The sequence below is a fragment of the Pithys albifrons genome, chromosome 7 (assembly GCF_047495875.1).
Source record: "Pithys albifrons albifrons isolate INPA30051 chromosome 7, PitAlb_v1, whole genome shotgun sequence".
NCBI lineage: Eukaryota > Metazoa > Chordata > Aves > Passeriformes > Thamnophilidae > Pithys > Pithys albifrons.
In genome coordinates this window covers 10,889,721-10,902,354 of record NC_092464.1, presented here as the reverse complement: position 1 = coordinate 10,902,354, position 12,634 = coordinate 10,889,721, and the positions used below count along the sequence as shown (strand labels likewise).

At 42.0% G+C, this 12,634-nt stretch overlaps 1 protein-coding gene across 7 annotated transcripts in view; it reads right to left on the bottom strand.

Moving 5' to 3' along the window:
• Positions 1 to 9,079, bottom strand: part of ZMYND11 (zinc finger MYND-type containing 11) — a 106,185-nt gene extending 97,106 nt beyond the window's left edge. For 3 of the 7 annotated variants that reach the window (XM_071561545.1, XM_071561548.1, XM_071561550.1), the window contains exon 1: positions 8,846 to 9,077. The gene's annotated coding sequence lies outside the window, so the exon portion shown is untranslated. Of the gene's footprint in view, positions 1 to 8,265; positions 8,351 to 8,385; positions 8,406 to 8,845 lie in introns of those variants that run through there. The other 4 variants (XM_071561549.1, XM_071561552.1, XM_071561547.1 and 1 more) reach the window with 4 other exon arrangements.
• Between the last annotated feature and the right edge of the window lie 3,555 nt (positions 9,080 to 12,634).

The window sequence follows — 12,634 nt, the reverse complement described above, 5'->3', positions numbered from 1 at the left end:
TGCTTATCCACTAACTTGGCAGAGCAAACCATGTTCTGCTTCTAGGCTCTTTGGTGCACCTGTACTCAAAGTATCTGTGTCATCACTCAGCTTTAGCTCACATTTATTGGTATTTCCTGTGCCACTATAAGGGACAAAAAAATCTTTCCATTTCATTGAAAGCTACATGTCTGCAGGAATTAGTGCTACAGCTTAGTCTTATACCTGGTTGAATGGAAAATGGGTTATTATCAAAAAACTTTTTAAAACCACTGAAAAAAAGAATATCAGCATGGATTAAAAAAAATAATAAAATGGCACCTGGAGATACTTGACTCTTAATCTATATTTCCGAAAAGGTACAAGTTGAATAACAAGAGGAAATCTCATGTCTGGAATCAGAGAGAAGTTAGGAGTATGCTTCCAATTAGGAGATTTACAAAGAAGCCTTCTGGGAGCCAGCAGAGTGAAGTGTGCAGGAAAAAGAAGAATCTGGTTCTTACAACAAATATTTCCTGTCTATTTACTTCAGGTCAGCGTAAGAAGAAAAACCTACAAAACTGAAAGATACAATTACAGATTGAGAGTGTCCATGTTTCTCAGTTTCCAACACCGTCAGTCTGAAATGCCTGCAGGTATTCATCAGTACTCTCCTTCAGAAAGATATGTCAGTGAAAGAAAATGTTTTCTTTTAACAAGCAAACAAACAAACAAACAAGAATTTAATATGACAGCTTTTAAACAACCTGACATTACATTCTGTATGACTGCTAAGAGATCAGACACTGTGAGTTACCAATGAGCAAAGTGTACATCCCTTCTCAGTGTTCCTCACATTTTACTATGACCAAGAAAAGTTTTCAGAAAGCTATTTTTATGTGTGGAAAAAAAATTCTCCTTTCTTTTTTATTGAGAAAATGTTAGTGTCAATACCAAATTATTTAGTGTGCTGTATTACATTCAAATGTCAGCCTGCATGTGATGACTGCCTGAAACATCCAGCTCCCTGAGAAAGGTTCATGCAGTCAGTTCCTAGGAACGTCCTGAATTCTCAACTACATAGCTATATGAAGCTAAACCTGGTGCCAGTCCAGTTCCTGGGGAAATAGCTGTTAACAATTCTTTGCTTTTAATTAATAAAGGAAAAACATTTTCTGTGATTGCTAAACTGCATAATGAAGAAGGCATAGAAGCATAAGGTGAGGAGAACCTTACTCTTTCTAACCTTGTTGCATGGAGCAAAAAGGAATGCAGGTAAATGATAATGAACAGGATGAATCAAGGTCATTTTCAGAATTCAGTTTTTAAATTTATGTTCTGACTAAAAAAAATTTAAAAATCATTTGATTATTTAACTGCTTTCACATTCAAAAGTTCCATAATTTTGAAACTATGTTAAAATCCTCAGTTTCCTAACATATCTGCTTTTTTCAACTTTCCTAATGTAAAAATAAACCTTTCTTCTCATGCTGGTATCAGTTTTCCAGTAGGAATTTCTACTTTTACCAGTTTCCTTTATTTATAATTGAGGCTTTCTATAACATACAGGATTGAAGATATACAGAAAATGGTAATAGTCATGAGGTAAAAAATACACACATTTTCTCTGTTCTTTTAGTAAATACTGTAAATTCCTTCAAAACTAATGTACATGTAGGAAAAGTGCCTGAGCTTCAATGGAAACAATCATCAATGCAAAATTTGGCATGTGCAAAAATAACAACAGTCATATTGCTGATATTGAAAAGGCATAAAAATGCCTATGGAACACGGCTACATAACTCCAGTAGAAGAATCAAAAGTATAACATTACATAAAATTATATCAGCACAACAAACTGTAACTTGTTCTTCCTTGAATACTGGAGTGGTACATAAGATTTTAATTTTTAAAACTATTTTACAAAACTAAACCTGATTCATCAGTATGCTTCAAGGCCTATACATTTTTTATGGCTGTGGGGAAAAAGTGACTGTATGGCCAATGTCTCTGTCACTATATTAATAATAATCTGTGGGTAACATCGAATTTTCTGCAGTGCATATCAATTTTCATCAGTGAACAATCAGTGAATGTGTGGCCTGTGATTACATTTTATGAAATAGCAATTCTTTGGTTTTGATTTTGTACCATTTTGAACCCGGATCCTACTAATTACTTGAGGAGAGGGGATTATGCATAAACACTGGGTTGAAGCTCATCTCTGAAATCAATGACAACTCAGAAGACACTGATAACAAAATTAGCAACTAACCAGAGGGAAAACTGGACAAACTCCCCACCATTGTGAGGTAAAATTTCCACTTTAATTTGTGCATGTGAATGCACACACTGCAATGTTATGAAAGGCACAGACTATCTCCTCTTTGGAAGTTTTCTTTTACTGGCAATGGCACAAAGAAAATAGTAATAAGGCATAAGCAGCCAATGCAGACTTGGCTGGTACTTGGTTTCTGTTTTGAGAAGCATCTGTAATGGCAAACAGGTATCTGTAGTGTGAGATCCTCTCTTACTGAATGCATAAATGTTGTGTGAGACTTAACAGAAAATGACGACAGCGTGCTAAGAAAGATAAAGCTCTTTTGCCTCTCAGATCTTCTCAAAGATTTGCTGAGCAATAAACATATATCCCTTTAATTTCTTTTCCACTGTATACTATTTCTAGTTAATTCAGGATTCTGCTAATCATTTTGTCTCAACTCCATTTTGTTTCACTTCATCACTTTTCCAAAGGGTTCCAATAAAACCTAACATTGACAGATCAGAGTCGCTCTGCTAAAATTAGTAAACTAAGTCCCGTGTCCCACGAGTCACAGCGAGACTCCCATCCATCTCTCTCTCAAAGAGCAGATAACAATGCCATGTCCTCAGTGCACGAGATCAAAGTACAAATACCCACTTGCCAAAATGCTGCTCTTGAGTACTACACCTGCTAGCAGACTCCTACAGTCTGTAACCAAAACATTAGTTATCTGCATTAAAATCATATTTTTGAACATAAGACAAATTGCCTTAATGTTTATTTTTAACATACTAACAAAGCAAGAGAAAATGAAGCATAGGAGAAATGAGACGTAAACAATTTAATTCTTTTAAATTACCAGATCTCAAATCAATAGTATCCTATTATCGATTAAAATAAATTAATGCAGCGAGGCCAGTTCTCTGCATGCAAAAAAAATGCAATTTTGATGTTACTTGTATTTTTGTAGGTTGACTTGAATTAATTTCTTAACCAGTAAGTGGATTTAAGTACTTCAAATTTCAGTGTCTAGTGTTAAAATTACTTGTTAAGAATTAGTTTTATATCATAGTAGAAGTGAGAGTTGTATGAAGTGTCATAATCATTAATTCACAATGTTTTATTCTGCGATTATTTAATCCTGGAATTTAAAGGTGAATATAGTGTAAAGGCATATGGAAAGATATTCTGATTGTTGGTACATACACCAGTAAACTGTATTTTACTTATACTTTTAAATATATTTCTAATTTTGAAATTACAAATAGCATGGTCCTGCCATTTGAACCAATAATATACTTGAAACTCAATTTACATGTCTCTATGCTTTTGTAGCAGAAATTTTTGCCTTTTAATGAAGTGGAAAACGAGAGATTGGAAGAAAATCAAGCACAGTGGTTTTGTACACAAAATTCTCAATAACTACACTTTGGATTTATCTGCACAGTACAGCTACAGGATCAGGCTCTGATGGGATATTACTAAAGTTGGCTGACCTAAAATTAGGCAACATGAGCTTTAACTTGGGTTCATGGACATGTCACAGTGAATCACCACTGTGCCTGCCCTCACCTGCCCACAGGATCCTAGTCATTTCGAGGAGATATAAACCAGAAGACATAAAAATGAATGAAATCTTACTAAAACACTAGTTTTACCCCTAAACATTTTTTCCATATAATTCAACATTCACAGCATGCTAGAAATAAATAATAATACAGAGTTCAGGCTTCGTCAATTAACTTGATGGCAGACATTGGTTTAAAGAGATGATAAAATTATGTTTAAAGACTGAAGTTGGAAATACAGGGAGAAAAAATGGGCTCAATTCAACCCCAGTGTTGCAGGGAGCTGCAGGTACAGGTCTTGGAAATCAGAGAACTCTGTGTGCCACAGGAGTTCACCCGTGCAGGTCTGAGGCCACAATGTTTATTACACTGCACACAGCCACTCTGGTGTCTATGAATCTACTCCCAGCTACCTTCACTACACTCAAAAATTAAGGATTTTAGGGAGTTTTACACCCTTGTTTTGCATTTAGTATAGATTATAAGATACTCTCGTGACCAGTGAATCTGCATCTTTATACTGCACTAAAAAACAGGGAAAACTTTTTTTTTGTGGTAACATGAGAGTTAACTTATTAAGAAATTCCTCCAAAATGAAATCATTACGTCACTATAAACTACCTATTTTGCAGGCTATACTCTCCCAACTGGCAGATTAAACCTTAGAACAATAACCCAATTATGAGCTAAATTTACATTCAACTGATCAGAAATGATCCAGAACCTGACAAGAACGATCTTTGTTCACAATGTTTAGCACAAGCAACAGTGACAGACTAAAATGTATGAGCTACATAAAAGATGACATACGTTGCACTGCCCAGCTACCAAGTGCGCCACGCTCCAAGTACCACACAAGTACTGTGGGAGTGTTCATCAAATCCTGAGACTAAACAAACCCAACAAAAACCGTGGCACAAAACCCCCTGCAGATAAAGAACATGATGTGACATTAGCTTCTAAACAATCAGTGCAAGAAGGATGGCTGAAGACAGTCTTATTACATGGAAGGAAAACCACTGCAATTAATAAAATCAGTGGCAAGGATTTGAAAGAAATGTATATATTTACTGAATAGATATGAGAAAAATAATTGCGCCAACAATTCTGACCTAACTCTTCAAAAAAATCCCCAAACTCTACTTCATTCAGGAAAGGAAACTCTTGTATGCATTTGACCAGCAATTTTAAACAACTCAGCATTTTATGAACCAAGTTCATCACTGGTGTTAGCTACATATATCTTGCACAGATTAATTTTGTTTATAGTCTGACTTAGCATTTGTAACAACCTGCATCATGGGTAAAAGATTTTTTTCACTGGCATTTATGCTAATCTGGATGTAGCTAAAAAGTCATTTAAGAAGAAAATCAGAAGTTTACTGGTGACATCTTTATCATCACCTTGTCCCTCTTTCAGAACTTTTAGCCTGGACCAATTCACAGTGCCTGAGGTCTTCACACTCTTCCAGAGATAAATGCTCTGAAAGACTGTGGAAGGCAGTAACTATGAAAACTGTGGAAGGCAATAACTATGAAAAGTGGTATGCCCAGAATTTGTGAACTTTAGCTGACTGAAGTTGGGTCCTCAATTTCAAAATGCAACTACTAATTCTAAATATTCCCAATGCTGAAATTGTGTGAAATGAGACAATTTGCTTACAATCCAGATAATACAGACATCTATGGAGAGGTTGAGATACCTAAAATAAACATCTTCAATGTTATATTTTATTTATTTCTTTTTGAAGTATTTTATTCCAAGTCAGAGATTGCAGATGGTACAGCTCAGCAGCCCCTAAGACATGGTTCCCACAGAAATGCACAACAGTCTAGATGTAGCCTGAGCCACTTCAAGGTGAGTTTGAGGCCAAATTCATTGCCCATTCACATTGTTTTCTTCTTCTCATGTCACTAACAGCACCCGGTATGGTTTATTTACCTGCGAGGTGGAAAAGCCGAGCACACTTCACAGCCTTTCACCATCTCATTTGCTCTTGAGATGACCTTAGGCTGAAAAAATGATCCAGGCTCTTTCTCAGGTCTTAACAGTCCCTTCTACTCTCTGCTACAAGGGCAGAGGGGAACCTGAACCAAGCAACCTGAACAGTATCTGCACACAGAATGCCCACTGCCGACAAGCAGCATGGACACCCCACACCACAGCAAATGGCCTTCAGACTGTGCACACAGCAATTCCACTTGTGACAGTTTTGTTACTTCAATCATGCTCCATTTTTGCTGAAAGTTAACATACATTGCTTTGGCTCACACTGCATAAGAACTAAGACAAACTACTAAGAATTTTAATTCATGGTGAACAAATTATATTTCTTTTACAATTATATTTAAAAATAACAGGTCCAAGTGCTTGGTGAAACAAACAAACAAAAAACTAAACAAACCACCTATGAAGGTGAATTACGCTATTAACGTTGTGCTACAAAGTTTCAAACTGTGAAAGAGTATCTTCTAGAGCATCATGGAAGTTTTAAGACCCTCCCATAACATTCACACACAACTCCCCTTACAGCTCACTTCATCACAAGACATTTTCCATCACAATATCCAGATCAGGAGAGAGTGGAAGGGTAATTTTTCTCACTTGGTCCTATGCTGCTGAACCCAATACCAAGTATCAGTTGCAGATGCAGAGACCACCATCGATAGCGCAACCAACAATGTGTCACCAACACACTTTTTCTCCCACTCATTAAAACAAAACTAATCATCAGCAAAATAAAGTGTCCTCTGCTGAACTACCCAGCCCATGAACCATTCCCTTCCCTCCCTTCTCCATACACCTATCTGGGCAAAGCAGAGGTTTGCTTAGGCATAGAAAAGCTGGCATTTTAATGCCATAAATCCACAGTGGGAATTAATTAATGGCATAAATCCATAGTAGGAATTATTTTGTGAGTACTTCTACTTTTATACAAAACATCAGTCAGCAAATAAGTCTACTTCCCTAAAGACTTTCTGTAGCAGACTCAGAATGGTTGATAATAACTAAAAAAATAAAAAAAAAAAGGAAAGAAAGAAAAAAACGGGGAGAGATGCCAGGTACTTTATGCTGAAGGATGAGGAACTAAAAAAACCCAAGGGACTGCAACCTGAACCACAAACTGGCATTTCCCCTCCCATTATTCCCCGTTCCTCACACCTGTCTCAGTGATCACCCCTAAAGAATTAAACAATTTCCTACAGAGAAGGGCAACAGAAGTGAGAAAATAACAGCGTATCTAGGACAATAAATCAGTTTCTACCTTTGTTCTTTTTTACTGCAGTAAGATCTTCTCAAAACTACAACAAATAGAATTACTCCTACAACACAGAGACCATGGCAGATGATTCCAGAGCGTTAAATGCCCAATTATACAATTATAAAACCAGCCAGCGCCAAATTAAGTAGTGTTTCACTCCTTTTCCTCTTCTCAAGCCACCCCATCTCTAACCTCTGTAAAGTTCTGTTTGCCATGTTCGCGGAAGGCCAAGAACAAGTTCTTGAAGTCTGCCGTTTTCAGAATAAACCCCAAAAGACACACAAAGTTTCCTAAGTCCTTAACATCAGCATTACAGGGGGGTATTGTCTGGAGCACACAGCGGTCAGGGAAGCGCGCCGGAGGTCCCCATCGTGCTCCCCACGGGCACCCCCGCACCTGCACTGCCATCCCCTCCCCGAGGGAACGCAGACAGGCCCGCGAGCAGCCCGGGGGCCGGACGAGAATGCCCCACCAAGTGTACCGAGGGGAGTTATCTGAATACACAGCTCCAAGGGCGCACACACACACAACCCCCCAAAAGCCCAACAAAAGCGGGCCCCTCGGTGCCCACGTTTTCCGAAATGCGGCCGCCGAGGCCGGCGGGGACCCCTCCCTGGCCGAGGGCAGCTGCGCTCAGAGGGGCAGGGCGGAGGGATCGGCCCGTCTGCCCCCCGGGCCCTGCCCCGCAGCACTGGGGCAGGCGAGGCGGCTGCCGGGGCCGGGCCGGGGCACGGGGCGATCCGGGCCGGGGGTGGCACCGCCCGCAGCCGCCGGGGGAGGAGGGCTGGGGCTCCGGTTCACCCTTTTGCCCGTCCCCTCCCCTGCCCCCTGCAGACACGGCAGCCATGGCCCCTCGCCCGGCCTGCGGGGGCCCCGCCGTCTCTCTCCCGTGGCGCCTCGGCGCTGTCGAGCAGCTGCCATTACTCGGGCCAAGACCCGTCCTCCGAGCAGGCATCCCCCTCCCCAGCGAGGAAATGCGGCGGCGGGGGTGGGGGGTGTGCGAGCTAAAGGAAAGCGGGGGAGAGTGGGGAGCACAGCAGTGGCCCCGCGTGTGGGAACGAGCGGGATGGCGTTCTCCGAGGGTGGCGGAGCCGAGGCCGGGCCGCGCCACACCCCGCGCGGCCTCGCCTCTCACGCGAGTCCCCGGCTCCCCGCGCCCTGCAGGCCCGCGCCCGGCGCCGATTCTCCCGGAGCGCCCCTCTGCCCACCCCACCTCCTCCTGCCCCGGCCCCGGGGCTGGCTGCAACTCGGCACGGGGGACCCGCCGCCGCCTCCCAGCCGAAATCCGACCGGGGAAGGTGTGGGGACAAAAATAATCGCCGTTAATAATCACACGCGCTCCGCCGCCGTCCCCTTCTCCTCCTCAGTTTCCAAGCGGGCTGCCAGATAATCCTGCCCACTCCGAAAAATGAAATAATAATAATAATAAAAAAATCCCGCCTTCCATCTCCCCCCCGCAGCCCCACACATTTTATTATGAAGTATAATTGCTCCCCCCTCCTCATACGGCACCCCGCGGGGAAGGATTGCCCCCTCCCCTGGTGCCCAGCCCTTCCCCTGGCCCCTCTCCCCCATCTCCTTGGAACAGTGTGTACATGATTTTGTAGTTTTTTTAAGGCGCCATGTTTATAATCCTCCATCATATTAAAAAAAAAAATCCACCCAGCATGAGACACGGCGTCTCTCGCACCCCAAAGCCAGGGAGGCAGACACAGAAATATCCACAGGGCTGTAAATTCACCCCCCCTCCCGCACACACACCCCTCCTCCCCAGACTTAAAAGTCTCTCTCACCTTGTGCTGCTGGCGCTGCTTCTGCTGCTGCAGGGGGGGAGAAGTTAAGCCAGGGGAAACTTTTCAATCCCTTCCCCAGGCCGCTGCTGCCTCCTCCTTCCACATATTTTTCCCCTCAGAGTTTTATTGTGTCTGAATTTTCTCTCTCTCTCCTCTTCTGTCTGTCCACAGTTCAGGTTTCTGGGGTAAACAGGGTTTAGGATGGTGCTAGGGATATTTGGGAGAAGGAGAACTCTAGTGGTGTCTGCTGGAGTTGCTGTTTGTTTCTTTTATTATTTTTTTAATAATACATTTGAAACGGATCTTTAACTATTTATTATGTATGTATTTTATCATAGTCTTAGGTCTGTACCCTGTCTTGTTGCAGAGCAAAAATGTGGCGCTTATCTGGCCTTGAAACATGCAAATTTCTTCTATCCTGAAATCCAACTTGGAGAAGTTACAGATAATGTTTTTGAAAGTAGACACTCACCTTGAGCAACAGAAACTGAAACATACAGAACCAACGCTCTGCCTCAGAGCTGTCTGTATGTTGTGAGCTGTGGATCACAGAATCATAGAGTCATTTAGATTGGAAAAGAACTTTATGATCATTGAGTCCAACTGCTAATGGCACTCTCACTGCATGATAATATGAAACATATAATTTTATAGGCACACATATATATACATATATGTAAGTAATAAGAAAATATGTACATTTATCCTAGTTTTTATAGACTGTGAGATAAATATTAATAAATGTCTAGGAAAATATATTCTAAAGTTTCTGAAATGCTTCAGGAATTATTACATGGACAAGTAACATACTTCACAATTAATTAAACTTGACTAGAGATGTGGCATGTTTTTATTAAAATACACTCTAAGCTTAGCTCTATAAATACATGTGCAGAAAATTTTAGTCATTAGTATTAATAAAATAGTAGACTGAAACAGTGGTGCTAATGTTGCCTGGTCAGTCAAAGAGTTTGCACATTGAACAGTGAAAGTTTTTCCGGTGTGTTCAGTCAATAAGATTTCTAGTAGTGTCTAAACTCACAGTTCCTTTGAGACTGCTGCATCAGGACCAGGACTTTACATCCACTTTGAAAATAAAATGCAAATAACAGTTAGTTGCACAGTTGTGATAAACCTTTACTTCTATTATGTATTTAAATATGAAAGAACATTTTACATTATCTAAAATAAATAGGAAAGAAAGTGCTGGTAATCTGCTTTCAAAGAGGGCTTGAGGGGTTGGGCAGATACCCAGTAGTGGTACTATAATTTAGTAACTGCATTATATTGCTTGTATTAATAAAAAGTAAATTAAATTTACTGGCAATTTTTTAAGTAAAAAGGGATTTACCATCAATATAATTACAAAAAGACTACCTTATGTTAAGCATTTATTTGTAATGTTTGGCTATGATTTTGTTAAGGCATGTCATTTTCAAAAGAAGTTTGATAGAAATATATGCCAAGTTTCCATGGGATATTGTTGGCTTGGCTGACTTAGGTTTCTTTGAAACCTTCTCTGTACAAATTGCATCTGAGCTATATTTATAAATAGGAAAAAAAAAAAAGAAGTTTGGGTCCTTATAATTTCTGCTGTTTTTACCATGCAGTCAAGCTCACAGTTCTGCTCAAGTTGGCATGGTTAAGGTAAACCAATTTTTGCATCCAGAAGCAAATAGAGGACAAGCATAGCTAGCAGCATTTGTAATATTTTTTAATTCTTCAGTCGGATACCCCCAACAACTGGATCAGCTGGGGGGGATTTGCCATAACTCCAAAACAAAGCTCCAAAGCCAGTCTCCGGTTCTTTAGTGAAAAAAATTATTACCCTGCCACAGTGCCTTCTCTTAACCTATGTAAATATTTATTTAAGGCAGAAGTTCAGCAATCTTCAGTATAAAGCGGTTTTAGCCCTTTATCTCTCACAGGACCCATAGAGAGGTGTCAAACAGGTACTTAGGCTGCAGTTTCACCAATGTGGGGCAGAAGCCTTACGGTTTTCCCACCGTACAAGTTTTTACCTGGAGCCTGCCACTGGCCAGCAATCTCCTGTACTTAACATATTTGTAACGGCTAGTCTGGACCGCCTGCAAATACTTGTTTCAGGATACAAATATTTGATTTTGGAAAGAACAAGGTATCCTAAAGCAAACATGTAGGGAGTGTCTGCAACCATAGCCACGTTACCTTCTCTGAGCTGCTGGGCAGCGAATTAAGTCAAGTGTAGAAAGGCATAGAGCGTATACTTAGGTGTTTGTGGGCTTGATTTTGAAATGTTTTGATATCCTTACCAGGTGCCCTGGGTAACTGCATTGTATAACCTTCAGGATGCACGTTGAAGGATAAAAAGGGTGCATTTTTTTTTGTAGCTTTGACTTATTTTTATGTGTATTGTAAATACTTTTTGATGCTCATTGCGGTACAGATTTGCAGCCCAGGTATCCCGCCTGGGTCAGCCCCGACTCCGGGTTTATCCGCAGGTAGTTCGGTGTCCAACACGAGCCCTGCGGCGGGTCCCTCCCGGTCATTCACTTTCACTGGGAGCGGGGGCCGGGAGCGCCGAGCCCGGCAGACAATGGGAAGGAAATCCCCCTCCCCCAGCACCGGCGGGTTTCCTCATCGGCACGGGGAAGTGTTTGTTCCACCAAAAGCGGGCTCGGGGCCGTCTCTAGCCCCCCTTCCCCGGAGTGAGCGCGGGGGCGGTGCGGGGCCGCTCAGGCATTTCCTCCCGCCCGGCCGGGAAGGTCCCTGGGAAGGACGGGCGGGAGCCGGGGATCGGCGTCGGGATGGGCACCTCTCGGGCTGCCGTGGCTCGGGTGGGGAGACAGTTTGCTTGTCCTAAAGGTGTGCAGAGCTGCACCCGGCAGCTCAGGGACAATGGGGAGTGCTGCAGCCGCCTGATGGCTTACGTGGGGGGGGTGGACAGAAAGCGCACCGCTGCGTCAGTGCTAGAAAGAAAACATGATAAAGTTACTTCCTTCCGAGTAGAAAGTACTTGCCATAGAAATACATCTGCGTGTGTACTGTGTGTTTTTACCAGTATTGCTGCACTGGTGTTTAAACACTCCGTTTGTCGGCCCTGGGGCTTGAGGGGGAGAAGAAGGTGCATAAACAGAAGGAGTTTTGCATAAATAAGCATCATCCAGAATGTGATCTACTGCCATGATTTAAAGGGGGTGTCAGGCACATTCATGGAAAGAAATTCTGTGCTGGTTGGAGACACGCAAACCATGACTTGGGAAATCCCTGAGCTGAAAGCACTTGTAGCCTGGGACACTAATACCGTGTGTGCTTGGACATTACCATGTTCCCCCAGGTATGGCCACTACACTTTTTGAGTGTTAGAAGACCAACATCACATAACAATATACATGCTGGTAAGTATGCCTCCATTCTCCTGTTAAATGATACTTCCCACCTCCTCAGTTTGAAAAAATCATTTTAATTCTAACACTGGACAACACAATCCTGTGTGGATATGACCTTTGACTCTTGCCATGCTCTTTTGCCATGTTCTTGCTTTAGTTGTACAACCACAAACATGCAGGTGAACAAGCACATCGTTGCTAGGAAGTTCTACATACTGGGCTTGGTACTGTGAAATCAACTGAATGCTGCCCTTAGGAGAGTTACGTCCTTTCCTTCGCTGAACTCATGGTATACTAATGCACAGCCCTGCCTTCTCCAGAACTTTCTACCACCTTCCTGGCTGAACCAAACCCACCCACTATGTGCTCAAGTCTTTAGCTGGCTGTGTAAGATAGCTGTCTTGCTGGTAGTGCCAACCCA